At 38.1% G+C, this 23,606-nt stretch overlaps 1 protein-coding gene across 4 annotated transcripts in view; it reads right to left on the bottom strand.

Annotated features, from left to right (window-relative positions):
• The window catches only part of NRF1 (nuclear respiratory factor 1), a 123,915-nt gene that overhangs the window by 83,135 nt on the left and 17,174 nt on the right, over positions 1-23,606 (bottom strand). The window lies entirely within an intron of this gene.

Raw genomic sequence — 23,606 nt, 5'->3', positions numbered from 1 at the left:
CCAAACCAGGCGCAGGAAAACCCAGAGCCTCCACTTACATTCCTGGACAGGTCCAGGATCTAAACTTCATACTTAGGATAGAAATTTCACCCAACAGTACAGCCTTTCTCAAAAAAGCCTAAAGTCAACGATAGCATTTGATTGTTGGGGGGACAAAGGGTAATGGGCCAAAATCTCATCACAATAGGAAAAATTTAAAAACTGCACAAGAAAGTCAAAGTGAAAGCAGAATCAAGGGAAAATGTGGCTTAATTCTGAGTAATAAATGGAGCTTAAGACAAGAAGAATCCATTTGGCCTTCCTCGTAATATTCTCTTTCAAATAGCCCAAGGGTGTTAAAGGACTTGCAGGGAAAAAATATCTTCTCACACCACTGAGCTCTACAGAGAAAAAAAATGAAGCCAATCATGAAGCAGTTTACTGTCTTCCATTTTCAGACTCCAACTCCAAACTACAGAAAATTAAATATACTACAAAACAGGTGAAAGTTATGAACTACAACAATATAAAAGCAAAGATAAGGCTGAGAGACATGAGGTAGGAGAGGGGCGGAGAGGTGGAGGAATAGCTAGGAGCACTAAGGTCCTATCTTCACACTGTGAGGGGTCAGGAGATGCTATTAAGAGCAGACGGAAGAAATTAGTACTATGATGTAACTATGAAAAATAGAGCGGGAAGGAAGACAATACTGTGAAGTAATCCTGCTACAGAAGAAGTCAAAAAATGTCCAAGTTTGATAAATCAAGAAAAAGTGGTATAGACATATTATTTAAAGTTATAGAAGTATTTTTGTTTGATAACGCTATAAACAAAATAGTTAAACTATAAACAAAAACAGTTAAAGTAAACGTCTCTGAAAAGTGGGACAGGGGGTAAGGGAAGAATGTGGCACAAAGCCACTGATTTTTATTATAAATCCTTCCATTTGATCTTTTATCATATGAATGTATTACTTTCATTGTTGAATGTATGACTTTCAACAAAATAAACTTTAAAAACAAATAACTGTAATATAACCTTCCAAACTGATCCTTTTGTAAGATTTTATTTACTTTATTTTTCCTTCTTCTCCCCAAAGCCCCCCAGTACATAGTTGTACATTTTAGTTGTGGGTCATTCTAGTTGTGGCATGTGGGACGCCACCTCAGCATGGCTTGATGAGCGGTGCTAGGTCCGCGCCTAGGATCTGAACCGCCAAAACCCCGGGCCACAAAAGCAGAGTGCACGAACCCAATCACTTGGTCATGTGGCCAGCCCCCAAACTAATCCTTTTGAAACTTAAAATTAAATGACATGCTAGAGCAAATTGTCACTAGAAAAATCAAGTCCCTTTCTTATGCTAAGAAAGCAGAGTTCAAGTTTAGAAACAGTCTTACTTTAGAATAGCAAGACTAACTTCCTAATTTGGAGTATCTGAAACTAACAAAATTTTGTATGACTGCAATCACATATTTTTCATTCCAATATGTTGACAAAATTTGTAAATGCTCATTAACATTAATAACAGCCCAAGAATCCAGTTAATAATTATGCTTTTATATAATATGTGAGAAAAACAGGCTTTACCATGCAACTTCATAATGACTGAAGGATAAGTGGATGGTTTTGTGGAAACAATGTTGTTAGCTCACTCAAGGCATCACTTGGCTCCATAAAGTCTCTATGAATAGTAGCTATCATAATTTGCTCCTTAACAAATACTTGGGGGTAACTGGTTGCACATTTCAATTACTAAAGCTCAACCCAGACAATCACAGTTTCTGTAATTCCCCTATAAGGTTGTGCTGGCTATTCACCTCTTGTCTCTCACTTCCATGCCCTCCAGTCCTTACTTGTTCTGAACTGCTCCATACCCACCTCTGGGCTGGGTCAGCTAACCTTTGTTAAGCAGACTTGCCTGCCAGCTTCCTGTTAGGTTTTGCCAATGGGAGGCAACAGTGCGAGACGGGAAGAGGAGAGGAGAAGGGATTTCCTTGCTGTTTTCATTCCTATCAAAATTGAGCTTCGTCTCCCAGCTTCCCCTCCCCTGGTGGCTGAGCACCAGCCACATGGTATCTCATTCAGAGGTCAGATTACCAGCTGTGTGGGAGGCCCTCTGAGCTCCAAGGTTCTTCTCTTCTGTTCCCCCAGCCCTAAGGGTGGTAGCTGCTTCCTAGACTTTTTAATATCTGGATTACCTCAGTGTCTACCTTTTGCTCTTTTAGTCTTCCAACACCTGTGTAACCAATTCCCAGAACTAAATTCTCTGAAATACCTCACATGGTTTACTGGGCTCTGAGTGACAGAAAGGGAAGAAAATACGTACCCTCATCAGAAATTACTCACAGAGTGCTGGTAAGCAGCAAAACTGTATATTAACTTGTATAAGTCAATAGCATAAAATGTATTGACATTTTATAATGTCAATAAAGTGATTTTAAGGACATTTTTATAAGACCACCACTAGGATTTGTTTCCATACACTGCTGGAAGTTGAATACAAAATCTTGAGTTAGATGAATCACTAAAAAGAGGCTAAGTTAGTATAAAATGCCTTATGAAGAGAGAAATTAGACACTTAGAAGTGAAAAGGGGGTGCAGACATAAAAGGAAGTAGGAGATATAAACACAAATTTTTATCTGTTTATGAGACTATCTTACCTATTCTTTAAGGTACTTAATAAGTCTAACATCCCAGCAAACCTCAAAATCAACATCACAGTAAAACAATAAATGCCTTCTTATGGAAATAAGTGACAAACAGTCACAGAAAGATTTGTCATATTATTCAATGAACAGACTAGGTTAAGTGTCTGTACAAACCAAAGAAAATATGATAACGATGGCAGCTTAGACCCTCATCTACCACTCTGAAGTCTTGGCAGACTACACAGATCTATACATATCTACTGAAAATCAACAATAAGTACTAACTATAATTTCTAGCATGGCTTGCAGTGATTTAGAGTAATTATTTTTATTCTTATTACACAACCGGACCCAAAGTGTACAAGAGTATTCAAAGTCTCCTCTCCATTCCACTTCATATCTGCTTAAAGTCTTATCCTCACTTCTACAGCAGAGTGGTTAAAAGTACAGACTCTGGAGCCAGAGTATTGGATCCAAATCCTTGCTCTGCCACTCACTAGCACCTAAGACAAGTTTCACTTGATTTCTATGCCTTAGTTTTATCATCTGTCAAATGAGGAAAATAAATAGAACCTACTTCATAGAATTACTGTGAAGACCAAATACGTTAATATTTATAAAAGGGCTTAAAATGGGACGCAGTATATAATGAGCGCTATTCCACATAAAGACAGGTAAAGCATAGAAATGCCAAAAAGAAAGTTACATCACTTATTTTTATCTTGGGAGAAAAATGCTTATAAATCACCAACTAGGAGTTTTGACCATACAGGGACTTCTATCAGAGAGTAGTTCTTGACCTTTTTTGAAGTATGGACCCTTCTGAGGATGGATGAAAGCCACAGACCTCCTGCCTAGAAAAATGCATATACACACAAAAGTTTCAAAATATTTCGGGGCTGGCCCTGTGGCCGAGTAGTTAAGTTTGCACGCTCCGCTGCAGGCAGCCCAGTGTTTCGTTGGTTCAAATCCTGGGCGCAGACATGGCACTGCTCATCAAACCATGCTGAGGCAGCGTCCCGCATGCCACAACTAGAAGGACCCACAATGAAGAATATACACCTATGTACCGGGGGGCCTTGGGGAGAAAAAGGAAAAAATAAAATCTTAAAAAAAAAAAGTTTCAAAATATTTCAATGTTCTTGGATTCAAATCACAGATTTCACAATATAGATATTCACGATAAAGATGATATAGCTATACCAAAGCTGAAACACTAGAGGGTGCCACGAGCAAAGAAAAACGTAAAGAAAGCAAGGAATTTCCGGTTGCTTAAAATCCTTCAACTGGAACAAACATCCTTCCACAGAAAAGATCAGTTAGATGAATCTACTGCACCAACTGCTTTAAAATATGTCAACTCTTCTATAGGTTCTAGATCAGCACTGTCCAAGAGAAATTTCTGCAATGATGGAAATGTTTTAAATTTGCACCGTCCAAAACAGTAGCCACTAATCACATGTGGCTACTGACCACATGAAATGTGACAACTGTGACTAAGAAATTAAAATCTCAATTTTACTTAGTTTTACCTAACTTTAATATACATGGTCACCTGTGGCCGGGGCTACCACACTGAACAGTGCAGTGCCACACTCTATTTTTAAGTTTTTTGTATGACTTGCTTCTTTTGTTGTTTGTTTTTTTGACAGTTTTTTTTGCAGCATGTCAAGCTTTATTTGAAATGACTTGCTTCTAATCATTGTTAAAGAAATTTCTAACAGAGTGGGTTCATACAATAATTCAAGCCAATCTGTCCCCTGTGATAATTCAACACTGCAAAGACAGAAAAGAGACTGTCAGTGTCTCTCCTCTGCCCTACAGGTGTTTACAATCAAAAGTAAAGCTTTCTTCTACTCATTATAGAACACCCTACCTACCCAATTCCTTGATTGTGTTTCTTAAGACTCTGAGTTACAAGAGCTTAAAAAAAATAAGTGCAAATTAATAAAGTTAAGTAAGAAGGCTTTTGTTTTTAAAAAGGCCTTTTCCTTAAAAAAGAAAAAAAAAAGATTAGCCCTTGCTAATCACCAAGGGCTAAGGGAGCACTGAAAAGAAAGGATTTCAAGGACTTCAAGTAGGTATCATGAAGGAGAAGACAGAGTCTTCAGCCAGGAGTTTGTCAGAATTAAAGAGGGGGACTGCAGGCAGAGGCAACAGCTTGTGAAAGTAGATGGCATCGTAAGGGGACATCGATGAACACCCAGACAGCAGACTCAGGAGGAATCTGGAGACGAAAGTAACAAAGCTCTCTGCTGCTGCCACACCAGATTCTTTCTTTACACTGTAATTTAATCTGCTAAAAAATAGAGTGGTTCTAAGGACACTAATGCTGACCCACCTGCCAAAGAGGAAAGTAGTCTATCCACATTATACAACACCTTACAGCTTACAATCCTGTGTCTGGCACAGTGCCCTGAATGGAGAAGGTACCTAGTGAATGTTGATGACAATGATAAGAAAGATTACAAAATGCATTCAGATATTCAGATACTTATTAACAGCTACAAATATCAATAAAAGGCAGGTGAGTTGCTGAAGCTATCCCTGGATTAGAAACTGGTGGATAGGAAGTTTAGTATGCCCAGCATTTGCAAATGGGGCAGAATGCAGAATGCAGCTGGCTCTTTTTGCAGAAAAATCATTTGTCCACAGCTGCTCTCCAAATTACCAAAAATCAAATACGTAGTTGTCATGTGATAGCAGGATTAGAGGCTGCCTCAATTTCCATTAAGGAGAAATAACATAAACTGCCACAAGTCCCACCCCTCAGTCTCAGACAAGCACAAAGGACACTTTTATTCAGATCCTGCTTTCTGTAAAATATAGCATTGTTGCCTGGCTGCTTCTGTGGTGGGCCTCAATCCTGCTGGCTCTGTCATTACACAACCAACATTCAGTTAAAGCTCTTTCTCAGATTCTGGCGGACAGTTGTGTGACAACGTGTGATTTTTCTTTTGAGATAACTGAACTAGAACTTGTTTCTAGATACAATTATGAAGTATATACTTCATTCATATACAATACTACAGATCTAGCAATCTCTGCCATTCAATCATTCTCTCATTCATTCCACAAATATTTACTAAATTCTTGTCAGGTACTCCCAGCATATTTCAGTATTAGTGTTGCAAAAAAAAACACTGACTGGCAATTCTGATTTTTTATCTTTAGTTAAAAAAATTTATTATTATAGAAGTGACATATGTTCTTTTTGGGTAACTGAGAAAATACAGATCAGGAAAAAAACAAAAAAGAAACAGAAATCACCACCTGAGATAGGCACATTACCAAGTTAATTTGGTATACATGCTTCTAGCATTTTCCCCCCAAATTTTTTACATGGTTGGTTTTGTTTTTTTAAACACAAATGAGACTATATATAGTTTTATATAGATACTGCTTTATAAATATTTAAAAATTTAATATAGAATAAATTTTATGTTACTAACATTTTACATCATTTTTTTACTGTTTACAGAGCATTTTAAAGTTATTTTACTAATTCCCTAAAGTTTATCATGTTGGTTGTTTCCAATTTTTCACTATTATACACAGTACTGTGATGACACTTCTTATATTCAATAAATATCTGAATAAATGAGTAAACGAATGGTTTACTAAGCTAAGCCTTTAAGTACACACCTGATTATTTCCTTGGCTTTTAAAGGACATAAAACTTTGAGTAATCATCCAGTTATGCTTCTGGATACGCTATTATAGCAGGCATAGAAAATTAATGCAGTAAAAAAGCAATCTAAACATTAAGATAAGCACATAACACTTAGTGGTGGGTGGAGAACACAATGAAAATATTAATCTTGATAATGTAGAAGTAAAGTACAGCTCCCAGAAGGGGGAATGTAAGAGGGAAGTGCAGGGGCACTCACAACCCCATTTTACAAAATGGGAAGATGAAACCCTATTGAAAGTTGATGGATCAAAAATAAGTTTACCATTTATAATTATAAAAATAATAAACTTTCAAAAATAATATAAATATCAAATAATAGGAGGTAGAGGAGGGGGTAGAAAAAGTGAATTTCTTATTTTTCATATCAAAAAAGTCCACAGAAATTGTCTAAAGTTGATAAATCAGAAAACACAAGTTTACTCATATTATTAAGCTTTATGGAAGTAACTCCAAGAGAAGCTAAAGGCAGAAATAATGAAATAGTTTTTTGTTTGTTTGTTTTGGGTGAGGAAGACTGGCCCTGAGCTAAGACCTGTTGCCAATCTTCCTCTTTTTGCTTGAGGAAGTTGTCACTGAGCTAACATCCACACCAATCTTCCCCTGTTTTGTATGTGGGATACTGCCTCAGCATGGCTTGATGAGTGGTGCATAGATCCACGTCCAGGATCCGAACCTGCGAACTCCGGGCTGCCAAAGCAAAGTACATGAACTTGACCTCTACACCCCTGGGCCGGCCCCTAATAGTTTTTAAACGTTGTCTCTAGACAGTAGGGCTAGGGATGGGAAGAAAAGAGAAGAGGCGAGACTTGTATTTTTTAATCGTAAGCTCTCCTCTCCTATTTGACTTGTTAGGAAGCACAGATAAAGGCTGGCTGAAAAATCTGTGACTACTCACTTCAGCTCCTCTAACTATATCCTTCTTTCTTGACAACTAGTCAAAGCCAACTGCTCACAGAGCTTTCCTTTAGCCAGAGGCAAACAAAATACCTAAGACCTTGGAAACCATCTAGTCTGATTTTCTCGTTTGACAGATTTTAAGAGCCAGAAAGGCTAAGTGAATTACTCAAAGTCAACATCTCTAGTTGGCAGCAAAACCAAAGCTCGAACCCACATCTCCTGCCTTCCAATCAAGTGCTCCATCTGCTCCATCAGAGACCCACCTTTGTCCTGGAGCACAGTCTAACCATTATTGGCTTGCGCTCCTTCACTGCTGTTTCACACTATCATGTGTATATCTTCAAGCCAAAATTTGGGTTTTACTGAGGGTCCAGTGAATCTGTATTATAAAATAATACGCATAATGAATTGAAGTGATTTTTCAAACTGCACCTATAGTAACCCATTTTAGTCCCTCTAACACGCCCCTGGTTGCCCCTACCTCACAACCCCCATCACTGCCTTGGAGGATATAGCTACTTTGAAGACTAGTTCCTACAAACTGAGGAGTCTGGCAGCATGGTTCCCAGCCACAGGAATAAACGCAGTTCATGAAGTTTCCAAAGCAATGCCTTTTGAAGCTGTGGTCTTCTGTGAGCACCAGGGCGCTCTGATTTCATGTTTTCCTGCACCCATATTAAATGGTTTAGCTAATTACCAACTCTCACTTTCAGTAGATGGAAAGGGAACAAAATTATTTTTTTTTTAAAAAAGAGGAGGACAAGGGACTTTTTGAGGAAAATGGACATCATGCACACATTTTTACTCTGTAAACATTATACACCATTTTATAAAGATTGTTTAATTAAACTTTAAATATGAAAGTCATTATGATTTATACAAATTATTTATATAAGTTTGTAAAGAAGGAAATAAAAATGAGGACCAGATCAATCACTGGAAATCAAGTATGTGCAAAAGAGTTAAGATCTAATAACCAAAATGCCAGGATCTACTGCATTTTCCATAAATTGTGTACAAGTTTGTATTGTGTACAATGTGTATTCGTTGCCTCACTAATTTAAAATAAGAACGGTCGGCCCTCTGACTTGAGGGACTTGAGCATCCGTGGATTTTGGTATCCACTGGGGTCCTAGAACCAATCAATCCCCCGTGGATACCCAGAGATGACTGTAATTCTCCATGTTTAAAAGCATGCCTTCTCACACACGGAGCTGGGCATAAGGAGATGGGTGAGGCAACAGCAATACTGATAAATATTGAAAAGCAGGCTGAGAAGGGAGCCCAACACTCATCATTTCCTGGTTTACTTCCTGTTTTACTCCCTCTGATCCACCACGAAACTGAGGACTAAGGAATACACACATAGTTTGGTAGTGGCAGTACCAACTGAGGGTTTTTTAAAAAAGTCAACACATATGAAAGTACTTTATAACTGCAACATGCTACAGAAACATAAGGCATTACTTTATTTCATTTTATTTTATTGTGGAGCAAGAAAGTGAGGCAGAAGAAGAGACAGTTGTTGCACCCGCTCATGTAACTATCCATCCAGCATTCGAGGACCAGGACATTAAGGGTAGGACCATAAGCAGCTCCAGGTCTAGTCAGAGAAAGACCATATAAACCAGAGCAGCCCCTCATACCTGTTTGGTCTGCAGTGTTTTTTGTTTGGTTGGGTCTTTTTTTTTTTTTAAGTTTGGCCCTGAGCTGAGATCTGTTGCCAATCTTTTTTTTTCTTCTTCTTCTTCTCCCCAAGCCCCCCAGTACATAGTCATATATTCTAGTTATAGGTCCTTCTGGTTGTGCTATGTGGGATGCTGTCAGCTTGGCTTGATGAATGGTGCCATGTCTGCACCCAGGATCTGAACCTGCGAAACCCTGGGTCGCCAAAGGAGAGTGTGTGAACTTAACCACTCGGCCACCGGGTGGGCCCCTGTTTGGTTTTTAAATGTGAATGAATTGCCAACATTTTAAAATAGGGAAATAGCATAAAAATTCCAGATTTCTGATTTCTCTTGAAAAATCAGGAAGATGTGGGAACAACAGGAAGCAGTACTGTGTTAAAAACTTGGGCTGGGGGCTGGCCTGGTGGCGCAGCGGTTAAGCTCACACGTTCTGCTTCTCGGCAGCATGGGGTTCGCCGGTTCAGATCCCCGGTGCGGAAATGGCACCGCTTGGCAAGCCATGCTGTGGTAGGCGTCCCACATATAAAGTGGAGGAAGATGGGCACAGATGTTAGCTCAGGGCCAGTCTTCCTCAGCAAAAAGAGAAGGATTGGCAGCAGATGTTAGCTCGGGGCTGATCTTCCTCAAAAAAAAAAAAATTCTCCTCTCTAAAAGCTTGGGCTGGAGAGTCATTGGCTAGTTTGGTGTTACCTAACCTCTCTCTGTGTCTCAGTTTCCCTACTTACAAACTGGTGATAATGTATTAATACCTTCCTCATAGTATTGATGTGAAAATGAAATGAAATAGAAAAGTAAAGGACTCAGCAGAGCGCCCCCCCGAAGAAATGCTAATCGTTACTATCATTACAGACTGGACAACAGCTTACTGGCTAGAGAAGCAGAACACGCTCCTATCAACAGTAAGTTCTCTTCAGGACGTCTACTCCTGGGCCGCCTCGCTCATTTACAATGCCTGTTCGGTCCAGCACCAGAGGTTGCAAACTCTAACAGCAACAGAGAGTCTGCAATGTAATATACAAATGCTAAGGAAGATAATAACAGGGAGAGTGGGGCTCAAAGGGAAGGGTAGGTAATCCAATCAGTCAACACATATTTACTGAGGACTGCATTATAGGCGAAGACACAGTGATGAACAAGAAGGCAGGGTCCCTAAACTTAAAAAACTTATATTCTGGTGGAGGGAGCCATAACAAAGACATAAAGGAATAAAGAATTTCAAGATATGACATGTGCTATGCAGAAGATAAAATAAGGCAATATGATAAGAAAATGGCTAGAGGGGAGGGGGTGGTCTCTGATGAGGCACATTTGATTTGCAACCTGAACGGATAAGAAGGCAGCCGTGGGAAGAGCCTGGTGAAAAGTGGGAAAAGTGGGAAATCCACAAGATTGGAAAAAAAATCACGTAAGGCCTTTGTAGGCATGGAAAGGAATTTGGATTTTATTCTGATCAGGAAAGATTGTTATGAAATAGCTATTTGAGAAGTGTTGTTGGTGGCTGCAGGGGAGTGGGGTGAAGTGTTTGGAGCAGAGGAACCAGTATGGCATATGGACCATGACTAAGCATGGAGTACACCAGAGGTTCACTGGGGGGAGGACAGATGGTGGGGGCCTTATATGCTGTGCAAAGTAATTTGTACTTCATCTTATAGCTCAGTAGTACTCAATATTATGAAGATCTTTTTATAACAACCAAAAAAGAAAAAAGGAAAGAAAAGGAAACCTCTAATACATGATAGTCATATTTATTCAGAAAAACAGATAATGAAAAGAGTATACTATAAATTACTTAGTTTATTTGAAAACTCTTAAGAAATACTTTTGAGAGACAGTTATACCTATTCAGCCTACAGAAAACCATAGGTCACAAAAGCCCTTTGCAATAACTTCTGGCCACCCTTAGGGTTCTAGGGTGGAAGCATTGCTAAAGGTGATGAGTAGCATTCGGCAAACATTCCTCAAAGCTATGTGAAGAATGGCTTGCGAAGGACTGAGGCTGGGGCCAGTCAAACCAGTCAGATAACTAATTCAATGGTCCACAGGGGTGTGCTAGAGGGCCTGAACTAAGATAGTGGGAATGGAAAGCACATGTGAAATATTTAGGTGGTGAAAATGGAAAGGACTCAGTGAACAACTGGATGTGAGCAGCGAAGGAAAGGTAAGTCCAGGATGGGTTAATGAATGACTCATTAACCTAGGCAAGGAACAGTAAAAGAGCAGATTTGCAAAGGAAGACAGTGCGTGAAAATATTCACATGAGCTGTCTGAACAGATATCCAGACCTGAAGCTGTGATGCAGGGAAGTCTGTGATGCAGGTGAAAGTTTGGGACTCATCAACAAGGAGATGATAAAGAAAGCAGAGAGCATGAATAAAATTGACCAGGAATAATATGTAAAGTGAGACAATACAAGCAGCCAGGAAACCTGAAGAATATTCAAAGGAGAATACAGAGGAAGAATAAAAACCCCACATGTAAAGAATGAGATGGAGTTAGAAGGAAAAATGAGAATCGGGAGACAGTAGTGTCATGGAAGCCAAATGAAGGCAGAAGTCAACAATATCAAATGCAGTGAAAGAAGAGTTGAGACAATGACTTGCCAAGAGATTCAATACATTCATTCATTCAATACAAAAATGATAATCACCTATTGTGTGTCAAGAATTGATGTAGACACAGAGGAGACAGCAATGAACAAAAAAAGTCCCTGCCTACTTGGATTTTACATCCTGCCAGAGGGAGATAAACAATAAACAAATATATATTTAATACTTTAGGGAGAGGGGACATGGGGATCAGGGAGGGTGCTAGTCAAGGAATGCCCTTCTGACAAGAGATCTGAGCTCAGATCTGCAGAAGTGAGGAAGAAAGCATGAAATACTTTGGGGAGGAGTACCCCAGGCAGCAAGAACAGCAAATGCAAAGATGCTGAGACAGGAGGGTGCTTCGTGTGATCAAAGAACAGCAAAATGGCCCTCGTGCCTGAAGCACCCTAAGTTAGGAGAGGAGCAGCAGATGAGGTCAGAGAGGTTAGCCAGGGTTAGACTAGTGGGGCCTTGAGGGCCACATAAGATCCTTGGATTTTACTCTCAATGAGATGAGAAGTCTTTGGAAGGTTTTGAGCAGGGGAAAGATGTGATCTGGTTTTCTGACTTATATTTTTAAAGGGTCACTTGGGCTATTAGTGAGAGCAGACTGAAGGGAGGGAAACAGTGGAAGTGGGAAGACCAGTTAAAGGCTATTGGAAGAGGAGCGTGGCTTGGACCAGGACAGCAGCAATAGAAGTGGTGAGAAGTAGTCAGAATTTGCAGGTTTTGAGGGTAGAGCTGCCAGGATTTCCCGACAATTTGGATGCAGGGTAGAATGACAGAGCAGAGTCAAAAACGACTCCAAGGTTTTTGGTTTGATCAACTGGAAGAACATAATAGACACTGAGATGGGAATGAATGTCAGAGGAGCAACTGAGATGCCCATTAGATATCTACAAGAAAATGCTGAGTAGGATGCTGTGAATTGGTGGGTTAAGTGTGTCATTTTTTAAAACTGTTTTTAGATGCTTTTAAATGCCTTTTAGCCACATCTTAAAAACAATTTTTAACTGCTTTTTAACATGTATTTTTGCTCCTTTTTTGAAGAATATAATTAAGAACTGCACTTACCTTCTTAGAAATACTGAGGTCAACAGTATTTATAAATTCATTATTTAGATTCTTTTCTCAACAAATCAATTATAAAAGTACCACTACTTCCTTTTCTAAGGTAACAATATAATACTAGGTCACAACACCTATCATATCTCAGTTTACAAATTTCTGTCAAACATTTTTCTTTATGGATGCCAAAAGAGTCTATGAAAACAAAATAACTACGTAAGTAAGTTAAAGTAACATGCTGGAGAGACTCAAGAACCTGCTCCGCAAATTACTATATCAATATTCTTTCTTCTTTTTTTCTTTTCTATCTTTTCCTAAGAGATACCTGTAGTATAAGCAGAAAGAAGCCAGAACTTGGAGTCAGAAATGCCTGGTTTTGATTTCTAGTTGTATAATATTGGAATAAAATCATAAAGTCTCTATGAGCTTCTGTTTCATCATCTGTAAAACTGAGACTGATAATGCCCGTCTCATACAGAAGTAACAGTAGTAACAGCTAATCTTTATTAAGCCCTTACTATGTGCTAGGTGCTTTTTACATATATAGTCTCATTATAATGTATAATGTAATCCTCACAACTCTATCAAGTATTATTATTATCCTCACTGACATATGGTGAAACGAGGCACAATAAGGTTAAGTAATTGTTCAAGAGCAAAGAGGGAATGAGTGACAGACGCAAACTTTAAATCTTGGTAATGTGCATAGTGCTTTACAGTATACAAAACATGTTAACATTTCTAAAAAAAAAATTTTGTGTGTGAGGAATGCTCTCCCTAAGCTAACATCCATTGCAGATCCTCCTCTTTTTTTTTTTTTCCTGCTTGAGGAAGATTAGCCCTGAGCTAACATCTGTGCCAATCTTCCTCTACTTTGTATGTGGGATGTCTCCACAGCATGGCTGATGAGGGGAGTAGGTCTGCACCTGGGATCTGAACCTGCATACCCAGGCCGCTAAAGCAGAGCACACAGAACTTGAACCACTCAGCCATAGGGCTGGCCCCACATTTCATTTTTAAAAGTAGGTATAGCACAGTAGACTGAACAATAAGAAATTGCTTTTTATAGGTCCAAAACAGTCAAATATCAGCAATTTCATATGGTTCAACATAACTATTATGCCATAGGCACTTAAAAAAATGAAATGTGAAAATGTTTTTTAACTGCAAAGGACTATGGAAGGTATTATTTAAGCAACAATAAATAGAACCACACTAAGAGTTATTAACACAATTGTCAAACTGAAAATCGTATGAAAGGGAACAGACAATAAATATGGGAATCCATTCAAATTACAATAGTCAATCAAAAGTCCATTATATATGCAATCCACATTTCCACTTGCAAAGTTGGTGTTTTTGAGGATTACTCTTCTGAACAGTATGGAGACAAACTCAAGCTGACACCATTTTCCCCACAGCCCTCATTAGCACCTGATGTAATATTTATTTGTTTCCTTTTTCCCAACCCATTAGAAAGTAAGCTCACGAGGGTAAAGATTTTTCTGTTTTACTCAGTGCTTTAAACCCAGCACCTACGCGTGTTCAAGGTTCACAATAATCACTCAAATTTGTTTGCTGAATGAATGAGAAATCAGAACTTCCTAAAGTACTTGGACAAGGATACATGAAATACATTTTAGACAAGGATAAATAGTGCTCAGAGATTTTGTGATGTAAACAATAACAAATAAAACAAACCTTTCTAAATGGCATAAGATAATAATGGTCCCTACCATAAACACTTCAAAAAGTGTCAGATATGTAAATTTGAATAGTACCCATTCAAAAATTAAAATCCTCATATTTACTTTTTGAGTAATCCATTAAAATAAACTGTATCTTGAATTACTTACAAAATTAAAGTTAGGATAGCATATAATCAAAGTTACAGACGTGGTAGTAAGACGGAAAAATCATCTTAGAATCCTAGATAAGGAGAGGGGGTTAGAGAAAAGTAAAAAAGCACATATGTTTCAAGAATGGAATTTACAAAGTGTTTGAATATAAAATCAAAATGACTTCACTTAAAACTAGGAATAACATTTCCATTTTAGAATTTGTTCAACCTGTACAAGATATATCTAAACTTAAAAGGGGTATGCGGCGGGGAAGAAATGCTATCCTAAGTTTCTAAGGAAATAAAAGCTACCTAAATAACATTTACACTATATTTCCTGCTCAAAAAAAGAGAAATCACCAAACTTTTTCCATGACTATCAAATGTTGCATCTGTCTAAGTTATTTGAAAAATTGTAGAACACCATACAGAGAAGATAATCGTCATCCTAAAAGAATAAGAAATATTTTTCTCACTACCAGTTTCTCATGTGATCTTTCATAAAATTCTAAAAAGCAGAAGGGGAAAAGGGACCATCAGATGTAATTTACCATGTACATTTATCAGCAGCCGCTTGGTCATGGCCACAATAGACATCCTGCAGCTGGCTGTCAAAGCACCAAAAGCTGCTTGTCACCCACCTTCCTAGTCTCTTAGAACTAGGCTCACTTGGGTCAAAACAAGTCAACTGCTTTTCTCACCAGCAGTAATATACTAGAATAAATGTGTCAAGTATAATTCTGGCTGCCAAGATTTTACTCTTAAGAACAGACTTATAACCATTAAAGGGGACATTAAATTGGAGTGATTGCCTAAAAGAAAAGGGCTATCTGCATCTGTAGCTTGATTGGGATAATACTTCTGAGGTCTTGATCTGTAATCAAGCCAGAGAAAAGGGAAGCAACTGGAAAAAGAAACAAATATCACAACCCCCAAAAGAGTGAATAAAGAGGAAACTATTGAAAAAAAAATGAGTCTGCCAGTAGCAATATGTAAATAAAACTACGGTTATACTTTAGAACAGATTCCATGTGTTGTGCAACAAGGAATATTCACTCTGACTTAGCACAGCTACAAATCATTAGTACAGAGGAATATTATAGAAGTACTAAAGGATGAAGTAGACTGACGATGTGCATTAACACAGAAAAACATCCAAAACATACTGTTGGAAATTGAAAAAAACAAGTTAAAAAAATCTGCTACAACGAGTACAGTCTCATTGAAAAAAAAAAAGTAAAGGGATCAGCACAGCAGCGTAGTGGTTAAGTTCATGTGCTCTGTTTAGGCAGTCCGGGGTTCGCAGGTTTGGATCCCAGGTGCAGACCTACACACTACTTGTCAAGCCATGCTGTGGCAGTGTCCCACATACAAAATAGAGGAAGACTGGCATAGATGTTAGCTCAGGGACAATCTTCCTTAAGCAAAAAGAGGAAGATTGGCAACAGATGTTAGCTCAGGGCCAATCTTCCTCATACACACACAAAAAGTATAGATATGGTTATAGGCAAATAAAATAATTTAGAAAGATATACTGAAACTGTTAAGAATGCTTTTCTTCTGTGCAGAATGAAATTATGAAGACTTTACTTGTGTTATAGATTTTTTTTTCTCCCTTTAAAATAATAAGTATGCAATTACTTTTATAATGGGGGTGGAGGATGGGTGGTTATTTCTAGGTCTGGCAAAGAAAAGAAAAATAGCATAATAAGCCCTTCTCACCCTTCACCAAATGAAAACTCTGAGGGCGGCCTCCAAGCTCACGGAATCAAAAAGACACATATATAGACTGGCAAAGCTGCCCCAATGTCCTCTGGAAACCCTTTCTTTAAACAGAATCCTGTGTGGAACCTCAAAACATGAGATAAAAGTGGAATCTCTCTTATTGAAGGAGCTGGGCAATGTAGAGAGCTATAGCCATTCATTCCCGTCACCTCCCGCAGCACCTCTGAGGCTCCTTAGGACTCCACAGAGCACAAGTGGAAACCCCCTGATTAATGCAAGTCTTCCACTGAGCACTGAGAAACTGAGGCCCAAAGATTAGCCTCCTGCTGAGACATCTGCTTTACAGGCTGGCCCTGGGTCATGTTATATACTAGGTATTATAAACACAGTCTTTAGGGCCTGAAAGCTTTTCAAATATATATAGAAAAGTTTAGAGAAAGCTTAAAATACAGATAAATTTGCTCCAAAATGCCAAAAGAGTAATACATAATCAAAATTAATAAATGTCAAAAGAAAAAGAAGAAAAAGATACATAAAGCTTCTTGATGTTCAACATGATTCAAGCACACTAAACTCCCCAGTGGCTTTGCAAATGTCTATGTTTTTCTATTGTCTGAGGTTCACATTTAGCCATCCATATCCATCAAAGTAACACAAGCTGGAAACTGCCACAGAGAAAAACAAGTGGAAAAATGGCAGCAACAGAGGGGTAGTTTTGGAAACTGAAAAGAGACAGAAAAGATATGTTGATCAAGTAGGTAGTTAGAGATGCAAGGGATAGTGAAGTCCATCCTTGGATGGTAAAATCAAATTCCAAAAAGACTCCAATGGCATAAAATAATGAGCAAAATCCCACAGGATAAATTTTAATAGTCATAAACAGGGGCTTGCCCCGTGGCCGAGTGGTTAAGTTCACGAGCTCCCCTTCGGTGGCCCAGGGTTTTGCCAGTTCGGATCTCATGCACGGACATGGCCCCGCTTGTCAGGCCATGCTGAGGCAGCGTCCCACATGCCACAACCAGAGGCACTCACAACTAGAATATACAACCGTGTACTGGGGGGCTTTGGGGAGAAGAAAAAAGAAAAAGAAAATAGTCATAAACACACCATTCTGAACTTTAGTCTAAAAAAAACCATTGCAGAAAAACACAGAATGATGAAGACTTTTGTCATCACCACAGAAAAAAAAGATTGAGGAGTCCTGGTTCACACTAAACTTAGTATGGAACAAGCACTATATGACAACAAATCTAACACATGGATAATGAAAGGTGCTTTCTGTTGCAGGCTGACCACACCTGTATTTAGTGCTGGGCACTTTATTTTTTAAAGATGCAGAAAAACCCCAATTATGTTTCACTGGGACTGTCAACAGGCCTAATATTTTAAGGAACAATTGGAAAAAGCAGAGATGTCTTAAACTTAAAGAATAAAAAGCTTTAGGAAAATGACCTCTCACTCAAAGGACTATTATGAGGAAGAGGAATCATAAATATTATGTGGCCCTAATAAGAAAAAGTAGGTAAGAAGTTGGAGTAGATAGGGCAGAATTCTGGGCAACAGATCATTCTTCTACAAGAATGTGAAGACGAGTGGGTTGTCAGGAAGCAGTAAGCTCCCCCATCAATAGATATTTTCATCCAAAGCATAGACAACCACTTGGGGGCACTGGAGAAGTGGGCCTTGTGCTCCTCCTGACTCAAACTAACATGCAGAAAGTAAAAGAGAAAAAAAAACCTCTAAGATTCTGCACCAGGAGATTCTGCACCATGGGGTCCATAGGTGTATATTAGGAAGACTGTCTCAGGTGAACTGGATACATACACCAGATAAGATTTGATACCATCCTTGCCCTTCACCTATTGGGAGAATATAATCTATTAATACACAATTCTGATGCAGCTGGGAGTATGTACAAATGCACACACAAACAGAATTACATACACAGTATAAAACTAGCTTTAACCAAAGGTTTGTTCCTCTTTGAGAACTGTAACAGTAGAAACTGAAAGGCTTTCCTGGAGAAATTTAGGAAAAAAACAAAATTCTTCTATCAGGGTCTTAAAACATTTTATAGTTTCCTTATTATTAACAAATCGCAAAGGAATGCAGATTTTATTAATGTACTACTCTATTCCTATCTCTGAAGAAATATTAATCTCTGAGATTAATCATGCAACAACACGTTTACTGACTGCTGCCCTTCCAACCATCCATAACACAGCCAAGAGACTCTGGGAAAGGACTTAGATTTGTCTTGCTTTTGCCTGCTAAATCTGTACACTATTCTCATTCCGTAGGCCAAAGCAGGAGAAGCGGTAAAGCAGGAAAAAGAGAGTAAGGACAATACCAAAAGAAAGAAACAAATAAATAAAAGAGAAAGCAGACAAGAACAAGAAAAGTACAATCAGCTGGTATTATTTATGGAGGGACAACCAGCCCTAAGACCTCAATTGCTCGTAACGGCATTATCCTATCACAGGACAAGCATTCCTTTACATATGTGACTAATGTGTTTTTGAAAAAGCATGCACAATCTAAAAATACATATGTCAGCCACTTTGGAAGACAATTTGGCAGTTTCTTACAAAACTAAACATACTCTTACTCTGTGATCCAACAATTACATTCCTCGGTATTTACCCAAAGGAACTGAAAACTTATGTACACGCAAAAGCCTGCACACAAATGTTTACAGCAGCTTTATTCATAATTGCCAAAACTTAGAAGCAACCAAGATGTTCTTCAATAGGTGAACGGATAAACAAATTGTGGTACATCCATATAATGGAATACTATTCATCACTAAAAAGAAAAGAGCTATCAAGCGATGAAAAGTCATGAAAGAATCTAAAATGCATATTACTAAGTGAAAGAAGCCAATCTGAAAAGGCCACATATTGTTTGATTCCAACTATGACATCCTGGAAAAGACAAAACTATGGAGACAAGAGAAAGATCAGTGGTTGCCAGGACTGAGGGTCGGGGTGGCAGGGTAAATAAGCAGAACACAGAGGATTTTTAGGGCAGTGCAAATACTCTGTATGATATTATAATAACGGATATACATCACCATACATTTGTCCAAACCCACAGAAATATAAAACACCAAGAGTAAATCCTGACATAAATTAGGGACTTTGGGTGATTATGATGTGTCAATGTAGATTCATCCTTGGTAAAAAATGTACCATTCTGGTGGGTAGAGCTGGTAATGGAGGAGGCTATGTATGTGTGGAGACAGGGTGGGTAAACAGGAAACCTCTGTACATTCCTCTCAATTTTGTTGTAAACCTAAAACTGCTCTAAAAAAGTAGTCTGAAAAAAAAGCCTGCAATGAGTATTTGCTATTTAAACCAGAATACTAGGAAGTGTTATAATTTTATCTTTTCTTGGCAACTAGATGTCACTGTGGAAAGCACTGATTACTGAACTGTATTGGGATGTCTTTTGGCCTAAGTGCCTTTGAACTGATGTGCGCTTTTTAGTTAGACCTTTACTAGTATACCATGCCACTGGGGGAAGGGAGCAGGAAGAGCATGACAGACAGTTTGAGACAAGTGCCACCATAGGCTACTGCTGGCAAACATAAGCTCCACCAAATCATTATTTAAGATGAGAAAGCAAAAGTCTTGGCATTTCTCTCACCAGTGGCAGTGTTGGGAAAGCTCCCCAGCAACAATGTCTCTTCATCAGATGAAGCTGACCCACCCCTCTAATTTCTTCAGTCTCTCCCCACCAGCAGGCATCTTATATTATGCTGAATACATTTGAATGTATAATTATTATTAACTACAAATTATGTACATATTATATATAAACTACATTTGAAGAACATATATTTATATGTAAAATATAAAATATATATATATCACATGTAAACTATAACATTATATAACTACAAAACCATTCAGAAGCATCTAACTATAGGCTATGGTGATTTCGTGTGGAGAAGCTCCTGACTGTGCCTGAAAATCCCTGTCCCCTACCTTTACCGTGATTTCTTATAGGAACGTTGATTTTTGACATAAGTATTTTTTACATTAACATGTTTTTTTAGAGCAGTTTTAGGTTTACAGAAAAACTGAGTGGAAAGTACAGTGAGTTCCCATATACCCCCTCTCCAGGCCCTCCCTATTCTATTAACAGCTTGCTTTAGTGTGGTAAATTTGTTACAATCGATGAACCAATATTAACTAAAGGCCATAGTTTACATTAGGGTTCACTCTTTATGTTGTACAGTTTATGAGATTTGACAAGTTTATTATAACGTACCTTCCATTACAATATACACAGAATGGTTTCATTGCCCCCAAATCCCTCATGCTCCCTCACTCCCTTCTCCCAAACCCTGGCAACCACTGATCCTTTCACAATCTCCATAATTTTGCCTTTTCCAGAATGTCACATAGTTGGATTCATACAATACGTGGGCTTTTCAGGTTGGCTTCTTTCACTTAGTAATATGCATTTAAGGTTCCTCCATGCCTTTTCATGGCTTAACAGCTTATTTCTTTTTAGTGCTAAATAATATTCCATCATATGGATGTACCAGTTATCAATTCTTTCTTTCATGCATCATGCCTTTGGTGTCGTATCTAAAAAGTCATTGCCATACCCAAGGTCATCAAGGTTTTTTCTTATGTTATCTTCTAGGAGTTTTACAGTTTTGTGTTTCATGTTTAGGTCTACAATCCATTTTGAGCTAAGTTTTGTGAAGGGTGTACAGTCTGTGTCTAGATTCATTTTTTGGCATGTGGATGTCCAGTTGTTCCAATACCAAATCTGTTGAAAATACCATCTTTGCTCCATTGTATTGCCTTTGCTCCTTTGTCAAAGATCAGTTGACTATATTTATGGGGGTCTATTTCTGGGCTCTTTATTCTGTTCCATTGATCTTTTTTCTTTTTTTTGGCTGAGGAAGATTTGCCCTGAGCTAACATCTGTTACCAATCTTCCTCTTTTTGCTTGAGGAAGATTCACCCTGAGCTAACATCTGTGCCAATCTTCCTCTCTCTTTTTTTTTTTTTGAAAGATTAGCCTGAGCTAACATCCGCTGCCAATTCTCCTCTTTTTGCTGAGGAAGACTGGCCTTGAGATAACATCCATGCCCATCCTCCTCTACTTTATATGTGGGACGCCTGCCACAGCATGGCTTGATAAGCGGTGCACAGGTCCATGCCCAGGACCCAAACCAGTGAACCCCAGGCCACTGAAGCAGAGCATGCAAACTTAACCGCTATGCCACCAGGCTAGCTCCCAGTCTTCCTCTATTTTGTATATGGGTTGCCGCCACAGCATGGCCACTGACGAGTGGTGTAGGTCCGTACCTGGGAACCGAATCCAAGCCACCAAGCATCAAACTTAACCACTAGGCCACAGAGCTGGCCCCCCGGTGATCTATTATTTGTTTATTCTTTCACCAATACCACACTGCCTTGATTACTGTAGCTTTATAGTAAGTCTTGAAGTCAGGTAGTGACAGTCTTCCAACTTTGTTCTTCTTCAATATTGTGTTAGTTATTCTGGCTCTTTTGGTTCTCCATATTAACTTTAGAATCAGTTTGTCAATATCCATAAGATAATGTGCTAGGATTCTGATTGGGATTGCATTGAATCTACAGATCAAGTTAGAATGAACTGACATCTTGACTATATTGAGTCTTCTGATCCATAAACATGGAATATCTCTATTTTAGTTCTTTGATTTCTTTCATCAGAGTTTTTTAGTTTTCCTCATAAAAATCTTGTACATATTTTGTTAAATGTACACCTAAGTATTTCATCTTTTTCACTTTTTAATCAAAAATGGTTAAAACCAAAATTGTACTTAGTGTTTAAAGAGATAAGCATCTCTTATCTGGTAAATTTGTTTACTAGAAAAATTACCGTTTACTCTCATATAAGTTTAAAAACACGTTAAACAATACTACCTAACTCTTCCCAGATGCCACTTATACAGTTTTTCTATACTAAGAAATATGCCATCAATATTTGGTATAGACAGGAAATTGACCAGGTGTATGTCTGATATGTAATGCTCATTCATTCATTTTCTTTCCTTTTTCAACTAAGAATCAACTAAAACAGGATGACAGCCTGTATGTGGCTATTTTGCAATTTCATGTAATCCATAAAACTGTATCCGTTATATAGTAAAAAAAAAAAACACATAAACTTAAGTGGGAAGGGAGGAAGTAAAGGAAAAAAACCAAGATTGTGGCATCTCTGGATGCCAGGGCTACAAATTTTTCATCTTTATACTTTATTTTCAAAACTCTCTATAAAGATCATATATTACTTTCACACTCCAATAATCAAATATTATGCAGCATGTAAAATGAGTGAACTATAACTACGTGTACCAAGAAAGATTAACCTCATATAAAGTTTAAAAACATACAAAATAATATCTTTTCTATGAATACAACACATGAAGGGAAAGTTTTTTTAAATGCAGGGGAATGATAAACACCAAATTCAGAATAGCAGTCATAGCTGGGAAGGGAAGAGTCTAGGATGAGGAAAGAGCATCCAGAAGGCTTCAACATTATCTGTGATTTTATTTCTTAAGCCGGGCAGAAAGTACGTGGTATTCATTATATTGTTCTATATCCTTTTTCCTGCCTGAAGTATCTTAAAAGGCAACAGCTACAGAAGTTATACCAAAGTAGTAGTACTTAACTCTAATCTCTTCAAATTATTTAAATGGGATATGGTACTAGAGGAATAACAGAGATAAATGTATCTTCTATAAACGAGAAAATTTTTAGAAAATTTAAAGCAGGAGTTCTGAAGGTGGGTTTCCATGTGTCTGTTTACAAGCAAATAATCTGAAATCTACATTCCATAAAATATCTGTAGCACTCATTCCAATCTGTGCCTTGCATATAGATCTCAAAATTAAATCTGTCCAGTAAATGTAACACATAAATTATTTTGAATATGGCCTTGTTTCACATTTTCACTTAAAACTCTGGTTGAAAGCAGACTTTTTACTTAGGTCAGTTTTAAAACAGTATTTAGTCTTTTAGGGATGTCATAAAAATAAGATTAACTTCTGCCTGGTATTTTCCAGCTTGGTGACTTAAAATGGTTTCTAACCAGAACGTGGCACCTATAACAAGAAGCACACAGAAGTGGCTCACATCACATAGTAACACAACCCCTGCACTGGCTGTATCCTCTCACATTGTTACATAGGTATGATAATAACCAAAGTCTAGGTAATGCCTATCCTACCCAACTTTTCAGTAGTATCCATCGTAATTTGAAGCAATGACCTTCAAGGATAAAAGGTAAATTCACAAGATGTTTGAAGAAACTCCTTAAAGTAGATCCAGTTAATTTTTTTTTTTTTTTTTTTTTTTTGAGGAAGATTGGCCCTGAGCTAACATCCGCCACCAATCCTCTTCTTTTTAGGCTGAGGAAGACTGGCCCTGAGCTAACATCTGTGTTCATCTTCCTTTACTTTATATGTG

This window comes from Equus caballus, chromosome 4, assembly GCF_041296265.1.
Source record: "Equus caballus isolate H_3958 breed thoroughbred chromosome 4, TB-T2T, whole genome shotgun sequence".
NCBI classification, from domain to species: domain Eukaryota; kingdom Metazoa; phylum Chordata; class Mammalia; order Perissodactyla; family Equidae; genus Equus; species Equus caballus.
Note: the sequence above shows the minus strand (reverse complement) of the source record. Positions and strands in the feature narration are given on the sequence as shown.